Raw genomic sequence first — 22,642 nt, forward strand, 5'->3', positions numbered from 1 at the left:
ATCGAGTCCCGGGAAGAGAGCGATTTGAGCAGAGAGTCATTTAGGCACCAGTGCCAGCAGCACACCAAAGAAGAAAACTGAGAAAGAAATCAGGATAGGGCTATGGTCAGACCAGGAGATAGCTTCCATAGAAGCCGTGGACCAGCATGCGTACCATGGGAAGGTTGCCAAAAAAGTAATGAATACGGTTGTGGAGTTTGTGGGGGTGGGAATAAAAAGAGAGAGAACGGTCAGAAAGATGATTAATGCACGACAGATCATAGAGCGCAGCCGATCGCGTCAAAAGGCGAAAAAGCATGGATAAGCGCAATTGGAAAGGGGGAGGGGGGGGATAGAACCCACCGCCAAATGACGGTCAGCGGAAAGAGAAAAAACTAAGTTAAAGTCACCTCTGAGCAGCCAGGCGGAGGGAGTATATTTATGTAACCTAGAGAGGGCCGGCCGTAAAAAGGGGATCTGCAAAGTGTTGGGAGTATAGACATTGCACAGAAGCAACTGCTCATCCCCCAGATGCCCCTGCAGAATAATAAACCTACCGGACGGGTCAGCATAAGAGGACATAACCTGTAAAGGACAGGACCTAAAGATTAAAATCGCAACCCCAGCCACTTTCCTATAAGCTGAAGCTAAAATGTCTGAGGATAGAGGTGGTGTATGAAAGAAAAGGAGCCCCTCTTGTCAGAGTGTGTCTCCTGAAAGTAGACAATATCCGCCTTCAAAGCTACCAACTCCCTCTGGAGCAGACGCTGCCTAGTCGGTGTGTTAAGACCCTTCACGTTCAAAGAGACACACTTAGCCATGAGGGGGTATAAGGGTGAAGGGAGCAGATATAACAAGGTACTCACTCAGCCCAGCGAGGATAGGTCGTTCAAACCACAGTGAAGGAGGAGGCCACCAAGATTGATGTCTGGACCTAGGGAAAAGAAAGATTGGAAAAAGAGGTAGACAAGTGGTAGGACCGACAAAACAAGGGACTGAAGGAGAGGACAAGAGACTGACAGACAGAAACATAGGGGGAAGGACAAACAAAAAACACAATCGTAAATAAACCACTAGCAGAAATGCCATAGAGGAGACCATACTGGCGAAGCAAAGCAATACGTAAAAATGGAACACACACGTCAGATTTTACCATGACCTCAAAGGGGAGAAGGTGGAAGAACGCACCAAAGGGGACAACCAAGAAATACAAGAGTCCCGCTCGGAGGCCATGCAAAAGAACAACCCTATTTCCATATCCCGAGGGATAGTAGCTAATGATGCACATATCCGGAAGAAAAATAAAGCATGAAATTCAACAGCAATAACAATGAAGAGGAGTGGGGCGCCTAAAGCCCCGCAGTGTGGAGTACGTCTTCACAAGAGTCCCAGGGCAAGTCCTCGGGGGGGGGGGGGGGGTCAGGGCAGGAACCAGGGGAGCCTGAGGAATGTACAGCCCGTCCAGCCCTGTGGCGCTTCCCACGCACAGGTTGCCAGACAGGAGGAAGATGGGAGGGGGGGGAGGAATCAGTCCTCAGTCCGTGAGGTGGGGGACCAGGAGGTCCAGGGTAGCAAAGAAGTCCGGAAAATCAACAAAGGACCGTAGAACAGCAGAGCGTCCATCACGTCTAGCCTGCAGGGCAAACGGGAAGGACCAATGGTATTGGACTTGGGCATAACGCAGGGTTGACAGCAGGTTGCAGCAGTCGCCGTTTGCTTAGAGTGATCCAGGATAAGTCCTGATACAGTTGAATGGGGGCTCCGTTCCATCAAAGTGCTTGAGAGAGCGTGATTTAGCCATTATCCTCTCCTTCAGTTGAAAGTCAGCGACACAACAGACAACATCTTGGGGTGGGGACCATTGGTGGGGCGAGAACATAGGGCCCGATGAGCTCAGTCTAGCTCAATCCTGTGGGATGAGGGCTCACCCAGGATCATGTTGAAGATAGCCTCCAGTGTAGCCGGGAGGCCCAGTACCCGTATGTTATGACGCCGGCCCCTGTTATCAAGATCCGGCAAGGGCACAGCAAGGGGTACTGAAGAAGGCAGGGGGGCTTTAGCACTGTGCAGCGCTCCCGGAGCGGAGATCAGGGGCCGGAGAAGCAGGCAGTGAGGTCGGAGCTTCTGGAGGTGCGGAAGGTCCGTCGAGCAGTGCAAGATCCAGACAGGTGCGTGTGGCAGCCCCCATTGAGTGCGACCGCAACTAGCGCACAGGCCCCAGGAGGACAGGCGGGGAGGCTAGTGCAGACAAGGAGGTCAGGCGGAGGTATCTCTCGATCCCCCCCTGAGGGTGTTGGAGGGTCCCAGTCTGTGGGCAGCTGCTACTTATGGTGCCGGGCACCCCTCTTCATTAGTTAGAAGAGCTGTAGGGAGATAATTCAGCTTATTAACCTCTTAAGGACGCAGGGCGTAACTGTACTAGAGCTAGAGGGTGAGCAACCGAGCCCCTAGAACACTATGGCTTTGCAGGGATCAGGGTAAAAGATCAGTGTGTGCAGTGTTATAGCCCCCTATGGGAGCTATAGCACTGCAAAAAAAAAAAAAGTTAATAAAGATCATTTTACCCCTTCCCTAATAAAAGTTTGAATCACCCCCCTTTTCCCATAAAAAAAAACCTGTGTAAATAAAAATAAACAAATAAACATATGTGGTATCGCCGCGTGCGTATTTTTGTCACATTTTATATCATAAAAAAATTTATAAAAAGCGATCAAAAAGTCCGATCAATGCAAAAATGGTACCGATAAAAACCTCAGAACACGGCGCAAAAAATGAGCCCCCATACTGGCCCATACGTGGAAAAATAAAAAAAGTTATAGGGGTCAGAAGATGACAATTTTAAACGTATAAACGTTATAGTTATGATTTTTTTCAGAAGTACGACAAAATTTAACCTATATGAGTAGGGGATCATTTTAACCATATGGACCTACAGAATAAAGATAAGGTGTCATTTTTACCGAAAAATGCACTGCATAGAAACGGAAGCCCCCAAAAGTTACAAAATGAAATTTTTTCTTCAATTTTGTCGCACAATTAATTTTTTTTCCTTTTCGCTGTGGATTTTTTGTCACTGCAAAGTAGAATTGGTGGAACAAAAAATAAGCCATCATATGGAATTTTTTGTGCAAAATTGAAAGCGTTGTGATTTTTAGAAGGCGGCCATCTTTGGCAGCGGCAAGCCATGCCCCCCCCCCCCACTGATCAGTATTATTGCTGATCTTCTGCTCTGGTCTGCTGGAAGGCTAGTGGCAGGTGAGGGGACCTCCATCCGCCAGTTTGGTCAATTTGATCCCCGCAGCAGCCCTTTGGGCAATTAGATCAGCCATTTTAAGTGCCGCACTGCCACAGATGCTGTGATCTGTATTGATCACGGCATTTGAGGGGTTAATGGCAGACATCAGAGTGATCACTGATGTCTGTTATTACTGGCGGGTCAACGCCTGCTGACAGCCGCCGGGAATTAAGTGAGTGCAGCTCCTGTGCCCACGTCACAGCCGCATCGTAAATGCACGGCGCTGTGCGCGAAGTGAGGCTATGCAGCTCCGAACGTTTACGGAGCATGTCCTCAAGAGGTTAATGAGAAGAAAAAAAAAAACATAAAATCACTGTCTGATTTTTAAAGAATTTATTAGAAAATTATGGTGGAAAATAAGTATTTGGTCACCTACCAACAAGCAAGATTTCTGGCTCTCACAGACCTGTAACTTTTTCTTTAAGAGTCTCCTCTGTCCTCCACTTGTTACCTGTATTAATAGCATCTGTTTGAACTTATCAGTATAAAAGACACCTGTCCACAACTTCACAGTCACACTCAAAACTCCAGTATGGCCAAGACCAAAGAGCTGTCGTAGGACACCAGAAACAAAATTGTAGACCTGCACCAGGCTGGGAAGATTGAATCTGCAATAGGCAAGCAGCTTGGTGTGATGAAATCAACTGTGGGAGCAATTATTAGAAAATGGAAGACATACAAGACCACTGATAATCTCCCTCGATCTGGTGCTCCACGTAAGATCTCACCCCGTGGTGTCAAAATGATCACAAGAACGGTGAGCAAAAATCCCAGAACCACAGGGGACCTAGTGAATGACCTGCAGAGAGCTGTGACCAAAGTAACAAAGGCTACCATCAGTAACACACACCACCTCCAGGGACTCAAATCATGCAGTGTCAGACTTGTCCCCCTGCATAAACCAGTACATGTCTGGGCCCGTCTGAAGTTTGCTAGAGAGCATTTGGATGACCCAGAAGAGTACTGGGAGAAAGTCATATGGTCAGATGAAACCAAAGTAGAACTTTTTGGTAAAAACTCAACTCATCATGTTTGGAGGAGAAAGAATGCTGAGTTGCATCCAAAGAACACCATGTCTACTGTGAAGCATGGGGGTGGAAACATCATGCTTTGGGGCAGTTTTTCTGCTAAGGGAACAGGACAACTGATCCGTGCAAAGAAAAGAATGAATGGGGCCATGTATCATGAGATTTTGAGTGAAAACCTCCTTACCAAACCTCCAATCACACCCAGGGCCAGTGCAAGGATTTCTGCCAACACAAGCGAAGCTCCATTTTGGTGACCCCCCCCCCCCCCCAAGTCAGCTCCCAACCTTCCTATAGCTTCCCCCCCTGCACCCCATCTTTGTATTTATGTTCTCCCCAGCCTCCCCTCCGCACTTCATCCTTAGTCTTCTCGCAGCTCCGTTGCTCCTGAGGCCCGGCCGGGCCGTGCTCAGCAGCATTGCTAGGGACCCAGTTTCACCTTGTGGAGATGCAGGGGGAGTGACGCATTGCTCCCCCTTACCCCTAAAATAGGAATGTACTGACACCAAAGTGCAATGTTCTGCAACCATATATGAGCGTGCAGTGCATTGAAACGTAGTGTAAGTACATTCCTATATTAGAGGTAAGGGGGTGCAATGCCCTACCCCCTACCTGTCACATAAAAATGTACAGACACCTGGGTGCAATGCTCTGCACCATCATATAAGGGTGCAGAGCATTGCACCCTGGTGTCAGTACATTCCTATATTAGGGGTAAGGGGGTGCAGAGCATTGCTCTCCCTTACCCCTAATGTATAGACACTAGGGTGCAATGCTCTGCAACCTCATAAAAACGTGCAGAGCATTTACCTCTGAGTACAGTAGGAGTGTCTACGTATGAAGCATTTCAATTTCCTGGAGTGGCCTTGCCAGTCTCCAGATCTCAACCCCTTAGAAAACCTTTTGGAGGAAGTTGAAAGTCCCAAAACATCACTGCTCTAGAGGAGATCTGCATGGAGGAATGGGCCATAATACCAGCAACAGTGTGTGAAAACCTTGTGAAGACTAACAGAAAACGTTTGACCTCATTGCCAACAAAGGGTATATAACAAAGTATTGAGATAAACTTTTGTTATTGACCAAATACTTATTTCCACCATAATTTACAAATAAATTCTTTAAAAATCAGACAATGTGATTTTATGGATTTTTTTTCTCATTATGTCTCACATAGTTAAGGTATACCTATGATGAAAATTACAGGCCTCTCTCATCTTTTTAAGTGGGAGAACTTGCACAATTGTTGGCTGACTAAATACTTTTTTCCCCCTCACTGTAGTTGGGGCACAATATATTAACCTCTTAAGACCCAGGGCATACAAGTACGCCCCGAGTCCGCTCTTTCTAAAATGTGGGGCCACGACATAGCGGGTCGGACCTGGCCTCTAGAGGCCAGGACCCGTGTCTAATAGCACGTGGCATGATCGTGGTGCCGCATGCTATTAACCCTTTAGACGTGACATTCAAAGTTGATCGCAGTCTCTAAAGTGAAAGTAAACTACTCCCGGTTAGCTCAGTGGGCTGTTCAGGACCGCAACGGCAAAATCGCAGCTTCCCGAATGGCTGGAGGACACAAGGAGGGTCCCTACCTTCCTCCTGCGTGTCCAATCACTGAATGACTTCTCAGTGCCTGAGGTCCAGGCATGAGCAGTCAAGCTACAGAATCATTGATCAATGTTATCCTATGGGATAACAATGATCAATGTAAAATATCAGTGTGTGCAGTGTTATAGCCACCTATGGGGGCTATAACATTGCAAAAAATATTGAAAAACAAAAGGTTAATAAAGATCATTTAACCCCTCCCCTAATAAAAGTTTGTGTAAATAAAAATAAACATATGTGGTATCGCCGCATGCGTAAATTTCCGAATTATAAAAAGATATCATTAATTAAACCGCATGGTTACCGGTGTACACTCAAAAAAAAAATTCAAAGTCCAAAATAGTGTATTTCAGAAGATGACAATTTTAAACGTATAAATTTTCCTGCATGTAGTTATGATTTTTTTCCAGAAGTACGACAAAATCAAACCTATATAAGTAGGTTATCATTTTAATTGTATGGACCTAAAGAATGAAGATAAGGTGTCATTTTTACTGAAAAATGTACTGCGTAGAAACTGAAGCCCCCAAAATTTACAAAATTTATTTTTTTTCTTCAATTTTGTCGCACAATTATTATTTTTTTCTATTTTGCCGTAGAATTTGGGGTAAAATGACTGATGTCATTACAAAGTAGAATTGCTGGCGCAAAAAATAAGCCATCCTATGGATTTTTAGGTGCAAAATTGTAAGAATTATGACTTTTTTAAAGTAAGGAGGAAAAAATGTGCAAAAACTGAAAAACCCCAGGTCCTTAAAGGGTTAAACCAGACATATCCAATATATGCCACATAGCCTTGTGAATTATTACTATGCTTTTTATTAGATGAACTATAAGTGCTGGATCTCATGAACTAATTCTATTATTTGTTTGGTACCCGCAATTTGATCATGCTAAGGTATTAATTTTTGGAACCTTTTTAACCCCTTAAGGACTTAGACAATTTTAATTTTACATTTTCATTTTTTCCTCCTCGCCTTCTAAAAATCATAACTGTTATATTTTCATCCACAGACTAGTATGAGGGCTTGTTTTTTGCGCGAACAGTTGTCCTTTGTAATGACATCACTCATTTTACCATAAAATGTATGGTGCAACCAAAAAAATACTATTTATGTGGGGAAATTGATAAGAAAACCGCAGTTTTGCTAATTTTGGAAGGTTTTGTTTTCATGCTGTACACTTTACGGTACAATAAACATGTTTTCATTATTCTGTGGGTCAATACGATTAAAATGATACCAATGATCATATACTTTTCTATTATACCGCTTAAAAAAAAATCACCAACTTTTTAACCCCATTAGTGTGTTTAAAATCCCTCTATTTTTCTGACCTATAACTTTTTAATTTTTCCTTATAAGCGGCGGTATGAGGGCCCATTTTTTGCATCCTTAATCTGTATTTTTTTTATAACATCATTTATATTTGCTATAAATAGTTCTATAAATATTTCTATAATCATTTGATTGCTAAGACTGTTCAGTGCTATGCATAGGGCATAGCACTGATCAGTGTTATCGGTGATCTTCTGCTCTATCTCAGACCAGATCAGAAGACCCGTGGAAGGCCGCAGAGGCAGTTGAGGGGACCTCCATCTGCAGTTCTGGATGATCAGATTGCCGCCGATCATCCAGTGACCGCACTGCCGCAGATCCCATGATCAATATTGTTCACGGCATCTGAGGGGTTAATGGCGAACATCCGTGCAATCGCGGATGTCGCCCATTACCGGCGGGTCCCTGGCTGCTATCAGCAGCCGGGACCTGCCACGCACGAACTGAGCATCGCTCCGATGCTCGTGCTCATGTATAGGACGTATAGGACAAAGTATATAGTATTCTAGTTAATACCTTTTCTGCACAGCATTTCTATACTTATGTTTTGTATCCTGTTTGCATTCTGCAACTTTGCCTTCACTTATGCAATCATTAAATAGTTCTTGTTTTTCATGCACGTTACATATATGTCTTTAACATGTTTTAATATCTATCCATTGACATGGCTTTAAAATAATAGCCAATTTTTCTACTATCTGTTCCGATGCTTGCCACAAGTGCTGTTTTAGGGTACGTTCCCACACAGCGTATTTTGCTGCGTATTTGCTGCGTATTTGGTGCTGCGTATTTTCCTACCCATTGACTTCAACAGAGAAAATAAAATACGCAGCAGCAAATACGCCGTGTGGGAATGTACCCTTAATGCAGCTGAATCTGCCCTGACACAAGCAACACATTTGCAATAATACATCCCTGTTTGATTTTCTGTCCATGTACGCACCAGCCACTGGAGCGCTCCTGCACGTGGATGGGTCATGTTGTACGCCTTGATCCTCATTCTCATGCCGGCCTGTGTTTGATCGACACTAACAGACTGTCCTCTTTATTATCTGTGCTATTCATTGAGCAAGTGTCCTTAACAACCTCCTATTCCTTGCAGTAGTCAAAGTGCTAATACGATCTCTGTTAGGCCTTCTTTACATATTTGCCTTGTCCGGCATCTTTTTCTCTATGGCGCTGTAGAAAATGTGCTGGAGGGAAACAGACGCTAGAACTGAGCTCATTAATTTGAATGGGACAGTTCACATTCATTCAGCATCTCAGTTCGTACCCCAGATGATTGAACTCGCCAGAGTGGCACCGGACAGGGGAATGCATCTTGTTGCTACACAACGCAGGTCTACGTGGCTTGAAGAGGTGCCAGGAAGGCATGAAACTGCAGCGTTCCACATCGTGGCAGGGGAGGGAAAGGGTAGAGGCAGGGGGTAACCCCTGCCTCTACCCTTTCCCTCCCCTACCACGATGTGTGTCTTGAACCTAGCTTTGGAATAAAGCCAACTTCGTTTGTGCAGCAGTGGTGAGTTGCCGAGTTTTTCTTTCACTTTCATGATGCCTGTATATGGACTCTCTATGCTCTGAGCACCGCCAGGCTGCTAGTTTAAGATCGGGATTGCATGCTTCCAGGACTTACACGTAGTACATGAGGTTCAGTAGGGCTGGTCTACAAGTTTCTTCTTGAGTGTTGCACAACTGATGCATATTGTCATCAGTTGTGGCATCAGTTGCATTACGATCTAGGCTGGGATTATGTAAGCTGGACACTGGACATATGCAATCTTAGCCTTAGATTCCAACAACGTATAGTATATTCACTGCTTCTGCTTTCTTTCAGTCATATTCACATTGCTACATTTGTTACTTATATCTTCATTCTACTGCTGTTAGGAACATATGTATTCATATGTGAATGGGGTTTTTGCTGATCATTTAACCCTATGTGGCGCTGCCCAGGCTAGGGGTGTGTTTTTTTTTTTTTTTTTTACACCAATTTATTAAATAGTATATCCAATAAACTTTTACTAGGGATTTCAATTATCAAGCCTCTTCTGGTGAATTGCACCAACCCCCCCACGATTTTAAACTCTACAAATCATATGCTATACCTCGGCTGGCAAGCTCCAGTGCCGAAACCTGGAGGCTACACCATCAATTTCATGCCTGCATAGTGTTTGTGTTTGTTACACAACCCAAAAAGGTGAGCACTTCCCTACCTAGTGGAATCAATACACCTTTATTTCCATATGGTGGTAAACATACTGCCATATGAGTGAAGCAAAGAACAAAGAAGGAAAGAACAGAGATGGCACTCACCACATCAGAGGTAACGGTAATGCTTTATTTCGGTGACCGGCAGACTACAGCATAGGCGTTCCTCCTCCCTATGCTGTAGCCTGCCGGTCACCGAAATAAAGCATTACCGTTACCTCTGATGTGGTGAGTGCCATCTCCATTCTTTCCTTCACATTTTTGCACTGAATTCTGGATTGATCCCCCTGCTAGAGTTTATACGGATTAGGTGTCCAGTGCATCATCATTGGGTTTGCTGCAGTTGTGCCGAGCGCTCTGTCTTTCACATACTGCCATATGAGAAGCTCTGCTTTCTTTTTTTGTTTGTTTAGATTTGATCTGTCCTAACAGGGCACAGGGGCACATTTACCTTAATCTTGATCTGCTGGTAGAATACAATTAGTTAACACATCTTGTGTGACACAGTCAGAAGGGGTTAATAACCGCACAGTATGCTCTTTGTAATGAAATTGGCTGGTTACAAGACAGCAGAACTAGATTTTAGCTAGAGCATTCATCTTTCCTAGGGCCTAACTGTGGTTCCTAAGGACATGACTTACAGCATAGGAAAACAAAAAAGAATGATCAGAGAAAAACATGCGAGCATGTATCAATACTGGATGGTAGCAAGAATGAGATTAATCACTCACCATTAGATGACTAGAACCAGAGACAATGGAATAAAGGATGATTCAGCACCAGCAATTACACATGTGACAATTTGCAATAGGCTGGAGCAACTTCCAAATACAAATGTGGTATCCCGGTACCGTATTATATACGTTACCTGTATAGAGGTCCCCATATCCAGAGTCCCTAGGACGTCGGGGTCCCTCTTTTGTAGATCTCCCCTTGTCACCTCACATTTAGTCTATGACTATATAGTCGTTCTATTCAATATTAATATAAGTATAAGGATATATATGTATATATTTAGTTATCTACCTGTTCGGAACTAGTGTTGCTCGCGAATATTCGCAATTTTATTCGCGAATATCGCATATTCGCGAATTCGCGAATATTCGCGAATATAGCGCGAATATTCGCAATTACGAATATTCTTTTTTTTTTCACAGTACACATCACAGTGATCATCCCTCTCTGCTTCCAGCTTGTGTGGTGTAAAGAAGGCTCTAATACTACTGTGTGAGACTGGTGTGCGAATTTTCGCATATGCGAACATTTGCATATGCGAATTTCGCATATGCGAATATTCGCTTATACTAATTTTTGTATATGCAAATGTTCGCATATGTTACTTTTCGCATATGCGAATATTCGCATATGCGAAAATAAAACGAGAATATTACGAACATGCGAATATTCGCGAATATGACGAATATTCGTCCATATATTCGCGAATATTCGCGAATTCGAATATGGCCTATGCCGCTCAACACTATTCGGAACGTAGCAGGACCTGCGGGTCACGTGGTTAGGTTGAAACTCTATGGTTTTTGCTTCAGGACCTTTGGAGGTTCCTGTGACGTATCACCCACAATGCAATGTAACGGTGAGTGACAGTCGTTACGGGCCAATCCAAAACGGCCGGCCCCTGCCCATATAAGGGACCCGCGCCATCTTGATCACTCTCTTGGGTTGCTGACTCTGGAAAAGGTAGGACCTCCGCAGCTTACAAGACAATTTGCTAGGCCAAAGCCTTGCTGTCTAGGCCTCTAACCTAGCGGATAGACTAAGCAATTCCCCGCTACTCATCGCAAGATCACTGGGCCTAATTACTCCCCTAAATCCAGCGGATCTCTGCTATACAATCCTTCAGAAGCTAAATTGGGCTTACCTGATCCCAACCGACTGTCAATCGCTGCTCGAGTTTTATGTAAAGAGACTTTGTTATCTGGACTATGACTGTTACTATATGCACAGAAACTCCTCAGTAAATGTTCCTGCAAGTTTTCAGTTAACAGCGGTTGTGGGCAATCCTTTATTTCTGCATCACCTATTGCTCTTGGGAAGGGTGTCAATAGGCCTATCAAGAATACAGCATTTAACCCTCACCCTGGCGTCACGAGTGACAAGGGTTAACAGCGCCCTTAATTATCCTGCACAGCAACACCCTAAATACCCTACACTCCCACAAGACAGTATCCTCTCATCCGCCACCACACAAATATCAGGATTACTGAAAGAATAAAGAAATGACCTAAGAACATAGACAAGTATAGAACTGGAGTGATTTGAGACATACTGAGACAAACTCCCTACAAGCCACAAAGTAATGGGCAAGCAAAGGCTAACCAATGGAACTCCACATAAATTTAATCAGGCCTGACCAATCGAGATCACCTAATCCATTGATCTGGATCAGGATATTAGACTGCAATAACAACTGCCTCAAGTAAACTGAACTAGAGGAGAATGGAAAAGAGCTAGATAATTTTTCACCATTGAAAACTACAGCTCCCAGAACGACTTAAAGAGATACACTGGAAAACATTTTCTTTTAAATCAACTGGTGCCAGAAAGTTAAACAGATTTGTAAATTATTTCTATTTAAAAATCTTAATCCTTCCAGTACTTATCAGCTGCTGTATGCACCACAGGGAGTTTTTTTCTTTTTGAATTTCCTTCCTAGTCTGACCAGAGTGCTCTCTGCTGACACCTCTGTCCGTGTCAGGAACTGTCCAGAGCAGGAGAGGTTTGCTATGGGGATTTGTCTGACTATGGACAGCTCCTAAAATGGATAGAGGTGTCAGAAGAGAGCACAGTGGACAGACAGAAAATAATATAAAAAAGAAAAGAACTTTCTTTGGAGCATACAGCAACTGATAAGTACTGGTAGGATTAAGATTTTTAAATATAAGTAATTTACAAATCTCTTTAACTTTCTGGCACCAGTTGATTAAATTTTTTTTTTTCCAGCGGAGTACCCTTTTAAGCAGTAGTAAGGTTATGCTGGGAGTTGTATTTTCACTCATCATAACTGTAGAACTTACAAGTGACTATTATCAGTGACTACAGGTGACGTCTTCTCTATAGTCTTTCCTTTATCTAATTCAGATGGAACATACTGCCAGGACTTGTTCCAGCTAAATCTCTTTACAGAATGTGATGCCCAGATGGCTCCTCACTATGTCAGCGCATTCTGATCCTCTATATGAAAACAATTATTATTATAAATCTTACCCTCCACCGTACCCTCAATATAAATCTGCCACATACTGTACCCTTTAAATACAATACTGTCACACACTGAACCCACTGAATATAATACTATGGCACACTGAACCCACTGAATATAATACTATGGCACACTGAACCCACTGAATATAATACTATGGCACACTGTACCCTCTGAATATAATACTACCACACACTGTACCCTCTGAGTATAATACCACCACACGCTGTACATTCTGAATATAATCCTACCACACACTGTACCCTCTGAATATAATACTACCACACACTGTACCCTCTGAATATAATACTACCACACACTGTACCCTCTGAGTATAATACTACCACACACTGTACATTCTGAATATAATCCTACCACACACTGTACCCTCTGAATATAATGCTACCACACACTGTACCCTCTGAGTATAATACCACCACACGCTGTACATTCTGAATATAATCCTACCACACACTGTACCCTCTGAATATAATACTACCACACACTGTACCCTCTGAATATAATACTACCACATACTGTACATTCTGAATATAATACTACCACACACTGTACATTCTGAATATAATACTACCACACACTGCACATTCTGAATATAATACCAACACACACTGAACTTTCTGAACATAAACCTGTGAGACACCATACCCTCTAAATACAATGTGAATTCGGGTAGAAAAACAGACATGGTGCACATCTACAATCTTGTATAATGATCTGATTGCTTCTCAGCATAATATCAAAGACTAACAGGTTGTTAGTATACATTTTTGATCAAAAAGTACAAGCCCACTCGCCACGTCAAGGCCACCTATTTAGAGTGGGTCCCTAACGTCCCTAGCATAAAATGGCGCAGCACGGGGCGGCGACCACCACAGCCGCGACACCAGTGTCCACAGGGGGGAACGACCCACTGGCAGAGCGGCCCCAATGCCACTCAAACCAGTCTATGGGCCGCACCCCCCGCAGACACAGCGCCACACCAGTGTGAATAAGGTGTAATAGCTCACTTATCATGCTCTCCCAGTCAGACTGGGAGGCTGCTAGGAAAGAAATGGCCCATGTGTAGCTAATTACTACTTATATAGGGTTCGGCTGAGGGGGTGGGGAAGAGTGCAGCACATGTTAAAAAAAAAAAAAAAAGGAGGGGATAGAAAACACAGTGTGAATTCGGGTAGAAATTTTTTTTGTTTGAACATGTGCTGCACTCTTCCCCACCCCCTCAGCTCAACCCTATATAGGTAGTAATTAGCTACACAAGGGCCATTTCATTCCTAGCAGCCTCCCAGTCTGACTGGGAGAGCATGGTAAGTGAGCTGTTACACCTTGTTCACACTGGTGTGGTGCTGGGCGGCGTCCGTTGCTGCCGTGGCGCTGTGTCTGCGGGCGGGTGCGGTCCATAGACTGGTTTGAGTGGCATTGGGGCCGCTCTGCCAGTGGGTCGTCCCCCCCCCCCCCCCCGTGGTGTCGCGGCGGTGGTGGTCGCCGCCCAGTGCTGCGCCATTTTATGCTAGGGACGTTAGGGACCCACTCTGAATAGGTGGCCTTGACGTGGCGAGTGGGCTTGTACTTTTTGATCAAAAATGTATACTAACAACCTGTTAGTTTTTGATATTATGCTGAGAAGCAATCAGATCATTATACAAGATTGTAGATGTGCACCATGTCTGTTTTCTACCCGAATTCACTCTAAATACAATACTACCATACACTGTGCTCTCTGAATATAATATTACCACACACTGTACCCTCTGAATATACTACCACACACTGTGCCCTCTGAATATAACCCTGCCATACAGTTCACCCTCTGAACCACAATACCACAACAGCAGTAGCACCCCTCAATATTCGTTAGCTGATACTATTACCACAGGGGGGGATTGGCGGTGTTGCTGGTGGATGATGGGGGTGCTTCTGCAGGGGGGGGGGTGTTGCTGGTGAATGATGAGGATGCTACTACCCCCCCTGGCAGTAGCCCCCCATCATCCACCAGCAGGATCTGCTGATGGGGGTGTTGCTGGTGGATGATGAGGGTGCTACTGCTGGAGGGGAGGGAAGCATTAGGTAGGTAGCATAGTTTCCCCACATTAGGTAGTAGTTTTCCCACATTAGGTAGCAGGTTCCCCACATTAGGTAGCATAGTTTCCCTACATTGGATAGCAGTTTCCCCACGCAGGAAGATGTCAGTGATGTCACTTGTCAGTGATATCACTGCTACCTAATGTGGGGAATCTATGCTACCAGATGTGAGGAAACTATGCTACCTACAACACAGACCCACGCAGGAGGTCATCAGTGACATCACTTGTCAGGCCGCCGCACAGTTTCCCCACATTAGGTAGCATAGTTTCCCTACATTAAATAGCAGTTTCCCCACATTGGGTAGTGTACACCCCCCTCCCCTCGACACACACACACACACACACACATAGACACAGACAGACACACTCACCTGGCCTGCACAGCACTTCTCTCCGGCGACTGCCTGACGAAATGAAGTCACTGACGTCCTCCTGCTTGGATCTGTGGAGGTAGGTAGCATAGTTTCCCCACATTAGGTAGCATAGATTCCCCACATTAGGTAGCAGTTTCCCCACATTAGGTAGCATAGTTTCCCCACATTAGGTAGCAGTTTTCCCACATTAGGTAGCAGGTTCTCCACATTAGGTAGCATAGTTTTCCTACATTAGATAGCAGTTTCCCCACATTGGGTAGCATACACACACACTTCCCCCCCCCCACCCCCGACACACACACATAGACACAGACAGACACACTCACCTGGCCTGCGCAGCGCTTCTCTCCGGCGGTGGCCTGATGAGTCTGTGGAGGAACGTCACTTGCGCGACGTCCCTTATTAGACTAGGGCTGGCCGCCGGCACAATTGAAGGGTGCACTGTATGTCAGAGATAATGGGGATTCTATCGGATGGGGGAGGGTTGGTGCTATCGGGGTTGTGTCACCCCAATAGGGTGCGCCACTGGATGTAGTGAGTTCTTCATTCTTGCTAGACCTGGAATGAACAGGTTTTCTTTATAAAGAACAGTTGAAATAAACAGTAATTCCATAGAAATACATACTGAAAAACTGATCCAGGTAAAACACCCTCAAAAGACAAGGGGACACTACCGCTGAATGGAGAAAAAAAGGTTTAGTCTCCAGGGGTGACAAGCCATCTTTACCATAAGAACGGTGAACTTATGAAACATTGTACCTCAGGAACTGGTCACAACAGGAACAGTTAAAGGAGTAGTCCAGTATTGGAGTAGTCCAGTACATGCATTCTCAATACAGCGCTATGGCAGAGCCGGAGATTGCCAAAGGCAGCGCTCCGGCTCTCTCATAGATTTGTATTGAGGAGCGTGTCAGCCACCGCTTCATGCGGTGGTCAATACGCCCCATTCCAGCGAACTGCCGGAGCCTGTTACGCCCACTCTCATAGACTTGTATTGAGGGAGCAGAGCGTGAAGTCACGAGGGAGCTGGGTCGTGACCTCAGGATACTCCGGCCCCTGTATCGCCCATCATCAGGCATAGATCGAACTTCACTCTGTGCAGCAGATGACAGGAGAGTGCTGCAGGAGAGATTGCAGGGTTCCCAGCGGGGGGACCCCCGTGATCAGACATCTTGTTTGTCCCTTATCCTTTGGATAGGAGATAAGATGTTTAGGGATGAAGTACCTCTTTAAACGGCTTCAAAACAGGGTTAGATACAGTCCTAGGTCAAAATAATATGAATGCATACGCAGAAATATAAAATCACACCCCTTCCCCTTTATTCACCCTCCCATACCCCTTCCCTTCAATTCCTTTGTGCAGAAAAGGGGTGCAGTTGCCCATAGCAAACAATCAGAATGCTTCTTTAATGTTTCAGAGGCCTTATCAAAAATGAAAGAAGCGATCTGATTGGTTGCTATGGGCAACTACACTACTCTTCCTCTACTCAGGCTTTAATGAGTCTCCTCAATATCTTCTGTCATACTTGGATGTTTCAGATCATTAACCCCTTAAGGACCAAGCCCATTTTAACCTTTAAAGTGTACCTGTCAGATCCAACAAAATTTTATTTTTTTTAATATATCACTCAGTATCTAATCCTGACCATGTACATCTAATTTTTGGCGCCATCATCTGCACTTTTTATTGATACCACATTTGCATATATAAAACTTTTAGATCATTTTTTATAAAAAAAAAATTGGAATAAAATGTGACAAAAAAGCAGAATTTTTAGACTTTTTTTTTACATTTTCGCCATTCACCGTAAGGGATCATTAACATTATATTTTGATAGTACAGACATTTACGCATGCGGCGATACCAAATATGTTTATAAAAAAATGTTTACGCTTTTTGGGGGTAAAATGGGAAAAACTGACAATTTTCATTTTTATTGGGGGAGGGGATTTTTACACTTTTAATGTCCCCATAGGGGACTATCTATAGCAATACTAGTATAGTAATACTGTTCAGTGGTATGCATAGGACATAGCACTGATCAGTATGATCGGTGATCTTCTGCTCTGGTCTGCTCCATGTCGGAGGACAGAGGCAGGTGAGGGGACCTCTGTCCGCCATTACAGATGATCGGATCGCTGTGGCAGCGATGCGGGCAATCCAATCATCTATTTTAACATGCGCATTGCCACAGATGCCATGATCTGTACTGATCACGGCATCTGAGGGGTTAATGGTGGACATCATCTCGATCGCGGATGTCGGCCATTACCGGCGGGTCCCCGGCTGCTGATAGCGTAAAGTACTGCCAAACCAGGATGTACATTTACGTCCGTGGCAGTTAAGGGGTTAAACAACTTTTATTATTTGACAAAATGCTGTATATAAAGAATGATTTCCTTTATTGAACAGAAAATACTGTGGTCGAGCCGTGCCAGGAGTAACGACCTGGGTGTCGCCTGCAGCTGCAAATCCATCCCGCTTTGTGGCGGGCTCTGGGGAAAACCAGCGGCACCTTAGATTCTGCTCCCTGGTACGGTCCGAGTCATCTGTCACACAGGTCCAGCGGATCCACATACACTGGAGTTCCTGTCTTCAGAAACGTGAGTGTTACAGTTATGACTATAAATATGTGATAGGAAATCTTTTTTAATCGCTGTGTCCTTAAGGGGTTAAAATACTTGGCTTTTTACAAATATGACCATCTATCATTGACTGATACATAGGAACTGCATTGTGAAAGTGCTGGACTATCAGGTTATTTGCCCTGTATTCTGGCATGGGTTTATTTCTGTTCCATGTCGGATTAACATAATTTTACAATACAATTATTAATCGCAGCCCATCTGATAACATTTTGCTGTAAAAATAATGTCAATGGCCTGGAATGAAGCTCTTTAGCATGCTCCGCATGTTTGTGGCTGATTATACTATTATACATTTATGCAGATGGTAGATTAGATGAATTTAATCAGATGAGTATATAATAGTAATTATTCAGCACTCAAAGTGCTGAGGCATTAACCTTTGCACCTTTATGTCCTCCCCTTTTCTAGTTTTTTTCTTCTCTACCTTCCCTATCCTTAATCCTGCATTCCCCAACTATAACAACTTGTGTACATACCAGATGTGCGTCATATAGTTATTAATTCCTGCTTGTCCGATGCACTTATGTAGACATTCGTTTTATTACTGTCAGCACAACGTCTTATAAAATAATGTAATATTCTGCCTGTAAGTATTTATTTACTGCAGTTAATGTCTCTGTGTCCAATAGATGGCAGCAATGCAACATCAAATCTAGTCAGACCCCCTTAACATATTCGAATAAAGTCAAAAAGAAATATAGCCAGATCACTGCTTGTAACACGTTAGTTGTTTGACGAGCACTTTGTCATTGGTATCCAGGAGCAAGGAGAAGGTCGGGACGTTATCCTCGATATAGCAATAGAAGAGAAAAGGGTTCCAGCTCCCCGGAAAATCATAAGGTATTCATAAAAAAATGAAAAGTCCAAAATTTAATTAGTCCATATTAAAATCCAAACAAAAACACCCAGTGCAGATAAAAACTCAACGCCGATGGGTTTCGGACTAACTAGTCCTTAGTCATGGCAAGGAGAAGGTATACACCTTAGCCTTATATACCCTATATCAAAAAAACACATGGTTTGAGAAAACCTGATCCGCATCTGTAAGTCGGCGTCTGCCGTCATTTCCTGGGCGGATGCACTTTTACTACTTGGTCATTAACCCCTTTGGGGGGGGGGGGAAAGGATTTTGTATATATATGTGCATATCTAATAAATTGATTGCACTTGGAGGAAACAGGCATACAAATACATAAGTGAACTTAATGACTCGTACCAATCAAAAACTTTTAGAAAATCTAGCCAATATAATCAATAAAAATATGAAAGGTCATTGCGGAAGTTTAACCCCTGCGGGTAGCGAGAGTCCAATCTAAGTAACCAGAAGGCTTCCCTCTTGAATACCGCATGCGACCAGTCCCCCCCTCTTTGAGGACGGGGCACACGCTCAATACCAATTACTTGGATATATCTTGTATCCCCCGCATGGACTTCCGCAATGTGTTTGGTCAGACCTGACATAGCACGAGAACCACCAAAATCATTCGCCTTCATATAGAAGTGTTCATAAAACCTCTTCTTCAATTTCCTCGAGGTGCAACCTATGTACTGCAAATTGCACTGAGTGCAAGCTGCTGAATAAACCACGTGTGGTTTCACAATTAATGAACAATTTTATATTGAAAACTTTTCCGTTTGCTGAAGACTTGAATTGTTTCGTACATGCCATAAAACTACATAGGTTGCACCTCGGACGTGATCAGCTGTAATTGCCCACTGCCAACACTCTTTTGTATTACTTTCTTTGAAATCACTAGTAGACAATCGTGCTTGCAAAGTTCTACCTTTCTTAGCCACAAACCTGACCCCATCATTCAACACCCTACAGACCTCTTCATTTTCATACAATACCGGTAGGTGTTTTTGTAGAATATTTTTGACTTTGTCAAAATGGACACTATAAGGGGTAGAAAAAGTAACTGGGTATTTTTTATATGTATTATTTGGATAAATATTCCTATTTCTCCTATTCTTCCCCTCCTCCGTGTCCAGATTGTCCGAGTCAAGAAATACACCACGGTCCTTGCTGTCAACTATACATTTTGCTCTATTTAAAATGCCAGTTCCATAACCTCTTTTTCTCAATCTAGTTATGATATCACTGCAGGAATGTTGATACAATGCATCATTTGATGAGGCTCTTTTAGCTCTAACAAACTCTCCTATAGGGAGATTACGAATAGTATGTTTGGGGTGGCAACTGGTGGCTGCAAGAATTCTATTCCCAGAGGTTGGTTTTCTATATAGTTTGGAACATATACATTTATCTACAGGATCCCCTGTCAAAGTAATGTCCAAGAAATTAATTTCACTACCACCCCATTCCAGGGTAAATCTCAAGTTCATTGAATTATTATTAATGTATTCAAGGAAATCATTTGTCCTTTCACTACCTCCGGACCACACTAGGAGGAGGTCATCCACATATCTGCCATACCATCCTATATAGGATGAGAATGGATTGCTGGCAGAATATAGATGACTCTCCTCCCAGTACGCCATGAACAAATTAGCCAGAGTGGGCGAGAACTTAGCGCCCATAGGACAGCCCGAAACTTGCATAAAATAATCATCATCAAACCGAAAATAATTGTGTCTCAACAAAAAATCCATTACCTCCAAAATATATTTACAAAGTATCCCATCATAATTACTATATTTTCTAATGTGGTATTCCACTGCTAGGAGAGCTTCTGGATGGGGTATACAGGAATACAATAATACAACATCACATGAGACCCAAGCATTTTTTCCATTTCATATTTTTTATTGCGGACAATAGGGATTTTGTGTCCTTAATGTACCCTAAGGTACTTACAGCAAGAGGTTGAAGCAAGCTATCAACCCAGGCACCCAGTCTTTCCAGCACTGCCCCTATACCAGCAACAATAGGTCGCAATGGAGGGGGGAATTTGTTCTTATGAATTTTGGGCAGCGCATGGAAGACTGGGCATACCGGAAAAGAAGGTGACATATATTCCTGCTGCTGTTTTGTAATAACACCTAGATTATAACCCTCCAGAGTAATTTGTCTAATTCAATTTTTATACCTTGTACTGGATCACTGGTTATACGTCTATATATAGATGTATCCTCAAGCATGTCAATTACCAACTTTCTATATAGAAGCCTGTCAAGGATGACAACGGCTCCTCCTTTATCCGCTTCCCGTATAATGATTCCCTTATTCTCTTCTAACTCTTTCAAAGCAATTTTTTCATTTTTGGTTAAATTATCAGTTTGTGACCAGGCATGCTCTGTTTCCAGGTATTTCAGATCTTTTTCCACCCTGCTTTGAAAAATGTCCATGGAACCAGTACGGGAATTGATCGGGTAAAAACCCTGGTTTGAAGTATGGAATAGATTTTTTGTGTCCCTGATTTTCATTTCGGTAGTCGAAGACTGTCCCATATCTTGAAGATCAATCAGGTCCAACATAATTTTTTGCTCATGAAAGGTGACATGTAGTGGTAGTTTACTAATACCCTGATTGTTGAGACAGTTATAAGGTTCTTCATGTTGTATCATTGTATTCCTGTATACCCCATCCAGAAGCTCTCCTAGCAGTGGAATACCACATTAGAAAATATAGTATCTACGATGGGATACTTTGTAAATATATTTTGGAGGTAATGGATTTTTTGTTGAGACACAATTATTTTCGGTTTGATGATGATTATTTTATGCAAGTTTTGGGCTGTCCTATGGGCGCTAAGTTCTCGCCCACTCTGGCTAATTTGTTCATGGCGTACTGGGAGGAGAGTCATCTATATTCTGCCAGCAATCCATTCTCATCCTATATAGGATGGTATGGCAGATATGTGGATGACCTCCTCCTAGTGTGGTCCGGAGGTAGTGAAAGGACAAATGATTTCCTTGAATACATTAATAATAATTCAATGAACTTGAGATTTACCCTGAAATGTGGTGGTAGTGAAATTAATTTCTTGGACATTACTTTGACAGGGGATCCTGTAGATAAATGTATATGTTCCAAACTATATAGAAAACCAACCTCTGGGAATAGTATTCTTGCAGCCACCAGTTGCCACCCCAAACATACTATTCGTAATCTCCCTATAGGAGAGTTTGTTAGAGCTAAAAGAGCCTCATCAAATGATGCATTGTATCAACATTCCTGCAGTGATATCATAACTAGATTGAGAAAAAGAGGTTATGGAACTGGCATTTTAAATAGAGCAAAATGTATAGTTGGTGTATTTCTTGACTCGGACAATCTGGACACGGAGGAGGGGAAGAATAGGAGAAATAGGAATATTTATATTTATATAATACATATAAAAAATACCCAGTTACTTTTTCTACCCCTTATAGTGTCCATTTTGACAAAGTCAAAAATATTCTACAAAAACACCTACCGGTATTGTATGAAAATGAAGAGGTCTGTAGGGTGTTGAATGATGGGGTCAGGTTTGTGGCTAAGAAAGGTAGAACTTTGCAAGCACGATTGTCTACTAGTGATTTCAAAGAAAGTAATACAAAAGAGTGTTGGCTCAAAACAGTGGGCAATTACAGCTGATCACGTCCAAGGTGCAACCTATGTAGTTTTATGGCATGTACGAAACAATTCAAGTCTTCAGCAAACGGAAAAGTTTTCAATATAAAATCGTTCATTAATTGTGAAACCTCGCATGTGGTTTATTCAGCAGCTTGCACTCAGTGCAATTTGCAGTACATAGGTTGCACCTCGAGGAAATTGAAGAAGAGGTTTTATGAACACTTCTATATGAAGGCGAATGATTTTGGTGGTTCTCGTGCTATGTCAGGTCTGACCAAACACATTGCGGAAGTCCATGCGGGGGATACAAGATATATCCAAGTAATTGG

Source organism: Hyla sarda, chromosome 1, assembly GCF_029499605.1.
Source record: "Hyla sarda isolate aHylSar1 chromosome 1, aHylSar1.hap1, whole genome shotgun sequence".
NCBI lineage: Eukaryota > Metazoa > Chordata > Amphibia > Anura > Hylidae > Hyla > Hyla sarda.